We start from the raw sequence: 6,963 nt of genomic DNA on the forward strand, positions 1-6,963 counted from the left end.
ATCCTGGCGGATCTAGGCAGATGGTGGGGGTCTGAGGATGCCGGAGGTTAAGGCGGTGCAGGCCGCTGCTAAGGGCAGGGCCGAGGCGGGCGTGCGTCCGGGTGTCAGGTGGCCTGCGGGGGCTGGTTGTCACAGCGACGAGGATGTGCGTCAGCGGCACGCCTGAGTTTCAGAGCGCGGGTCGATCGCGAGTTTTGAGAGGGACGACCAGACGGGGAGAGGTGGACGGAGGTGGACAGGTCTGGCGTCCGAGGAGAGGAGCGGCGTCGGGGAGCTGCGGTGGTCGCGGTCATCGGAGCATCGAACAGTCGCGGAGGATGTCCACGAGCGGCAGACTCTGGCTGAGCTCGGAGCGGCGGTGAGTGCAGCGGCTGGCTTCGGCGTTGACAAGGAGGCTGTCGCGCAGCGGCGGTGACTGTAGGCGGCGACGGCGGCGCTCGGAGCAGCGGAGGTTGAGCGGCCTCTGGGATTCGTCGGCGCGGTGGCTGAAGAGGAGTTGGTTTCCGGCTGCTGAGAGAGAAGAAGAAAAAGAAAATGGGTTTTCTTTTTGGGGGTGTACTGTTGGACGAGAAGAGGGTGTACGGAAGAAAGAAGGAATTGTTTATTGGAGAAATTTTGAAAACAACCCCAATTTTCAATTTTAATAGGCCAAATCGACCTAAACTGGAAAATATTAGCAAAACCGACCCTTTCAGAAGAAAAGGGTCCGGTTTTGCAGCGAGCGTCATTTACGAAGTGCACGGGACTGCTAGTCCCGTGCACTTGGTCTTTAAGCCAGCGCCTGCGCCTCTCTGCTTAAAAAATCGGGACTGCTAGTCCCCGACTTTTTAAGCCAGAGAGGCCCAGGCGCGCCTTAAAGACCAAGTGCACGGGACTAGCAGTCCCGCTGCACTGCTTGTGCCCACACTTTTGTGCACTTTAAATGCTGCATCTCAAGCAGTTTCCTGTGCCATACATCAAACACAAAACATCGACTAACAACGTGCACATTACTCATTTCACCACTGCATTTCATTGTTAGTCATGTTACATACATCCACACCAAACTTCCCAACTAACAAATTACCATCACATCACACCACACCACAAACTCATTTCAATCAAAAAATCACATCACACCACAAACTACTCACTTAACAAATCCACATAATCACACCTCACATAACTCCCACTAACAAACCACATAATAACACCACAAACCGCCACTTAGAAATCAAACACATATCACACGATATTATCGACTACCAAATCCAAAAATCACATGCCTAAATAGTTGTCAATGCTATATTAACCTGTAGTTTACATACATCAAGAACACTCCTCCTCCTCCTCCTTTGGCTTTGCTAGTCTCCTACCACTTACGCCCTGTCGACGGTTCGTGATACCAGGCTTGGTTTGTCGGTTGTGACGCGTCAGCCTCCATCGCTTCGACACGTTGGGAAGGCTCCACTTCATCGTCATTTCTGCGTCGTTTCTCGACTTTGTCGCACTGTTGTCGTGTTAATTACGAATGGGTGCGTACCTGTCCCGTCATCATTGACGGATCTTCGTGAGTTCCGTGTAAGGCTCTGTTGGAGCCTCTGCATTATAGCCCTGATATTATTGATACATTGTTGTTGTGTTTCGGGATTTCTACCTGCATAGATAGTTCAAAAAACCACTTCCAACTCAGACGTAATCCTGCCACCTCCACGACTGCAAATGCTAGAGGAAATAAAAAACCCGCCATTTGCCATCTACACCGGTCGCTACAAGAAGCACGCCTTTTACTTTCCATATAAATGTTGTACCATCAATGCTCGAATTAGCGGACGACAAAAAGTGAGCCTAATAGCAGGACCAAATGCCCAAACACACCGCGGATCTCGTGAAACCTCTCCATACCCGGTTGCAATCTCTTCGCGATAATATTCGTATTCAAGTACCCGGCATTATTTCGTTGAAGCTTCGAAGATACTAGTGCGATAGTAATTCATTATGCATTTTTCCCCAATCTTCAAAATTTTAGAAACGGCTTTCCTCCTTGCATCATATGCCTTATTATTTAGATATCTTAATCCCCCGATGCTCATATACCCTCTGAAATATCTGACCTGCATTCAGATCAAGTCTCAGCTCTAATTCAGCCGCATAATTAGCTTACATATATAAGAAGACAGATCGCAGAATTAATCATCGAACATCCACCGCAGCGGGTTTGCAACATGTGTGAAGTCCGCCAATATCTAGCATTTACAAATTGTCCATTTTGCATGCATTTTCTCACGCGCCGGCATTTACGCAACACCAGGCTACATTTTTTATTTCTCTCATCTTGCTCATTTGCGTTCTCTACTTCATTTCTTATCTGTTAAGAAGATTTCACATTGTAGTTGTTGCATATAGTTTTACCGGCTTGAATTTGACCGATTCTTGATGGCCATTCTCCGATTCGCCAAAGATCAGTGCCTCCATTGCCTCTCGAATAGATCCCCTTTTTAAAGTGAGTCCTCAGGTTCAGTTGTATAATTTGCCCAACATCAACAAATCCAGCTTGAGAAGCTATTTATCCAATCTCATTATGAAAACTCGTCCGAGCAACGGATCTTCAGCTTCCACATGAAATCATTGTTAACGTTGAAATTGCTCCATCCAAGGGCGCTAATCATCGATCCAGCTGCCACATGCATAGCTATCATTTGGCACGCCATCTTCTTCAAAATCATCGTGAATCATCATCTGCTCATCTGCTATAATTGCTTCCGAACTGGGGCTAACCCGTACACATGACATGAAGCGGTCGTTCTAAATTATTATGTTGACCGTCCCACCGATAGAATTACTCACTAAATGTATTGTGTTGAGACCATGGCATCTTGACTTGGAGATGTCATAAAACAATCGACTCTTGTCTAAGTCAAGCCTCATCGCAGAAACTCTCCTTAGCGTGTGAAACTTGGGCAGATTCTGAATCAGGATACTTCTCAATAAAACACTTCAATTGACGCTTGCTCCTCAGACTAATTGTTTACATGTCATTCAATTTCCTCTCTTTGACCCGGCAATCTCCACGGCGAATCTACTCTCATTTATCGGGACAGTGACAAGAACACCTAATTGTATCATTCTCTTCTTCTTATATTATTCAGCTACACTCTCTGTATTTCCCTATCATTCCCATCAAAATTACAACGACTTAGATAGCATGAACATTTTTCCGAGAACTGCCACATACACCGGCCAAATTCTATTTCCACTCGACGCTTCGACCACTCCCATTAAAGAAACAAAATAATGGATAATGAGTTTCGTCTCGAAACTTGAAACATTACCACAGTCCTCATATGCAAATAATCTAGTTAAATATCGATAAATTCAACATCAAATTATTACCTTAATCAATCCAAATAATGCTAAACCCGTAATTATTATTCATCATATGTAATTATAATTGCTAACCCCTTAACTCCAAAATCACATTATTCACTCCTATTGCTACAAAAATAAATTCTAATCCTACCCAATTCTAGCAAAATTACAGCCAAAACAATATTCCCCATTCTAGCAAAATTTGATGAACTATCCCTCTAACAAAAATTAATGCTAAACCCTTTCATATGTAAATTACAGCAAAATAAAAAGAAAAACCACCTGAGCGGCGACATGCAAATGGCGGGCTCGATAGTTGTCGGCGGCGCGACGGGTCGAGGGCTAGGGTAGGCTCGGCGACTGCAAATGCGTCGGGGTCAAAGTCGAAACGCAGCGTTTTTGGGAGGGGCCACCTCAGGGTCGAAGGGCTGGTCACGAGGGGTGTCGAAGCCCGCGGTCAATAGAGAGCGGCGGCAGGGGTCGGCGGCGACTCGTGAGTCGGCGGCGTGGTCGGCGGCGGGGGTCGACGAGATTAGGTTAGGGTTTTTTTTTTCGGGGAAGAGTGGTCACGAGAAGAGAACGACAGAAAGAAAGAACGAAAGAAATGGGCCAGGCGCTGCTTAAAGACCAAGTGCACGGGACTAGCAGTCCCGTGCACTTCGTAAATGACGCTCCACTGCAAACTGCTTAAAAGTCGGGACTAGCAGTCCCGACTTTTAAGCAGAGAGGGCAGCCGTTGCTGAACACCAAGTGCACGGGACTAGCAGTCCCGTGCACTTCGTAAATGACGCTCCACTGCAAAACCGACCCTTTTCTTCTGAAAAGGGTCGGTTTTGCTAATATTTTCCAGTTTAGGTCGATTTTGCCTATTAAAATTGAAAATTGGGCTGTTTTCAAAATTTCTCCTTGTTTATTTTATGGAAGGGGAGAGAGAGAGGGATATGCACTGATTTGGGGGGTTGGTTTGGAAAGAATTCAAAAGATGGGGAGTGATTAGGGGTTGATTGAGAAATAAATTAGGGGAAAAATATGGAAGGAATTCAAATTCAAATGAGAAAAATAAGAGAGGGAAAAATTCAAAAATTTCCACATAATATTTTGAATTATATTATTAATTAATAATTAACCAAAAATCTTTTTATTAATATTTATATACTATTTTACTATACTCAAGTTTACATCAATAATAACAAGGTCATTAATAATATTAATTACCAAATGATTATATATAAAAATCACTAAACCGTAAATTAATATTTAGTAGAATTAAAAATACAAGACTATATATTTTATTATTTATTTATTTTGAAAACTCAGAAAATTCCAGAAATTATTTTATTATTTATTTATTTTGAAAACTCAGAAAATTCCAGAAATTAGGAAAAATATTAATAAGATAAATTTTAACATTTTAAATACTAGAAAAATTTATTTAAATACGTATCAAAATTCACGGTTGTTACAGTTATCATTCTGCCAAAAAGGTATTCATAATCCTAAGGTATGAATATTGTATGACCAATACTTAATTAATCTAAAAGCTTAAGCAGTCATCTGTCAAGTTCTGGTCAATTAAATGCTTAGCCAAACTAAGACATCAGGTGAACTAGTTGTCATAAGTCCCCAGCACGGGTCGACACATTACAACTAACTCACTTCAACCAACATTTTAGTTCTTGATAAGAACAAAGCTATAGAGCTAAAGGAATATAAACAATGAAGGCAAACTCAAGAATGAAGATAAAAAATAATTTTTATTCAATAAGAGTAAACTTCATTACAAATTTCTCTACAAAAAAAGAGACATGCATGTCTTCAAAGCTCTCGAACAGATCCGGGAGTTAGACTTGGCGGTCTCCTGGTAGTAGCAGCTGCAGAAGATTCCCTAGGAGCCCCAGCAATAGGCTCGACCTCATCGTCACTTGTCGATAAATCCAACCCGCCTCTACTCTTCTCGACATCTTTTAACAGATTGAGATAGCAGGAGACGCGGGAAGGATAGAAATGGTCTGGAGAAGGATGAGAGCTGTGAGGCACTAGAGAAGCGAAGTAGTCGACCCATGCCTTACATGCCAAAGCCACTTCGACCCTTCCCAATAGGTCATGATGCCAGTCATCGACCACCCTCTTTTTATGCTGCTCTGAATCCAGATGAACGAGTTTGTCCTCTATTTTCTTGACAAGGACTATGGACGTCTGAAGCAGTGATTGTAGCTCCTCGAAGTCCCTCCTCGACTCCTCGAGAGATAGGCAAATTGATTGAGCTTCCGCCTCAGCCGTTGCCTTATGATGCTTCTCGGACTCGACCTTCGCCTATAGATGAACCATCACCCTTTGAAGGTCTTTAATGGTTCCCACCTGTTTGGAGAACTGGATTCAAAAGCTCTTAAGGCGCTCTTCCTTCTCATCCAAACTCCGGTGCCAAGCGCCTTCTTTATGAGCTAACTCGGCCTCCAAGACAGTGATCCTCTTTTCTGCCTCTTCCTTGGCCGACTTCTCCTTTGCCAACTCTGCTTGGCACTCCAGGGAATGCTCAAGTCGATTGAACAGAGCTTACTCCAGTAAAGTCCCCCGAGCCAAACAAGCTTGGAGGGCTTGATGTATGTCAACACTTGGCATATCCTCCAAAATCCTCCCGCCAGCACCATTCTCCATCTGGTTTGACAGAGTTCCAACTATTCCCTCGACGTTGTTGTCTACCCCCATCGGCTCATTGCCGGGACGACAAGATCCCTCAAGCATAGTACTGGGGACGATATCATCCTCCTCGATCGCTAGGGCCATTGTCTTCCTGCCAGGAGAAAACTCATTTACCAGCCCCACATTTTCCAAACGGTTAAGCTGAGTTATCAGTGAACCCGTCCCAGCTGGTTAAGGCCCCATAACCAGTCCGATTAGGCGCCGCCTCTCGACCCTTGTCCTCCCCCTTAATTCAGAGATAATTTTAGCTGCTTGAGGTATCAAGACAGCCACCCCCTCAACGCTGAAGGCCTCACTCAGCTTCTTATGAGGCCTGGTAGTAGAACTCGACCCCTTGGTCCCTGTATTCCTCTTGTGATTTTCCGTCAGCAGAGGAACAAGGCTTGCCCTTGCCTGGAAGCCAGTGGAGAACAAGATCATAGATATGCCCACCGTTTGGAGAGACACATCATCAAATAGAATATCGCTCTCTCATGTCCCGGCATAAGAACGGGCCTTTTCTAGGTTCATCATCTCGGAATCACTAAGGGTGACTAGCCTCAAAGCATCTTCATTCGCCTCTGGCCAGCCCGATCAGGACAAGACGTTGTCACCACCATAAATAGGACACAAATCAAATACGTGTGAAAGTGAAAATGATATGATCAACCCCTTGTGATCAATCCATTACATCAAATAATCTGCATGCATTTTCAAGCATACAAACAACAGTCACCAAGAAATCCAATATAATCAAATGCTGAAAATTTCAAAATTGCCCACTCACATTGATGCAATGATATTAAACATCTTAAAACAACAAAAAAAAGGGGGAGAAAAGGGAGAGATTTTGGCTAACCCCTTCAGGATGAACCAAATCGAACATGTAAACCTCCCCCTGAAACGACAACGTCAACTGACTCGACGACGGCTACA

The sequence above is a fragment of the Asparagus officinalis genome, chromosome 9 (assembly GCF_001876935.1).
Source record: "Asparagus officinalis chromosome 9, Aspof.V1, whole genome shotgun sequence".
In the NCBI taxonomy this organism is placed as follows: domain Eukaryota; kingdom Viridiplantae; phylum Streptophyta; class Magnoliopsida; order Asparagales; family Asparagaceae; genus Asparagus; species Asparagus officinalis.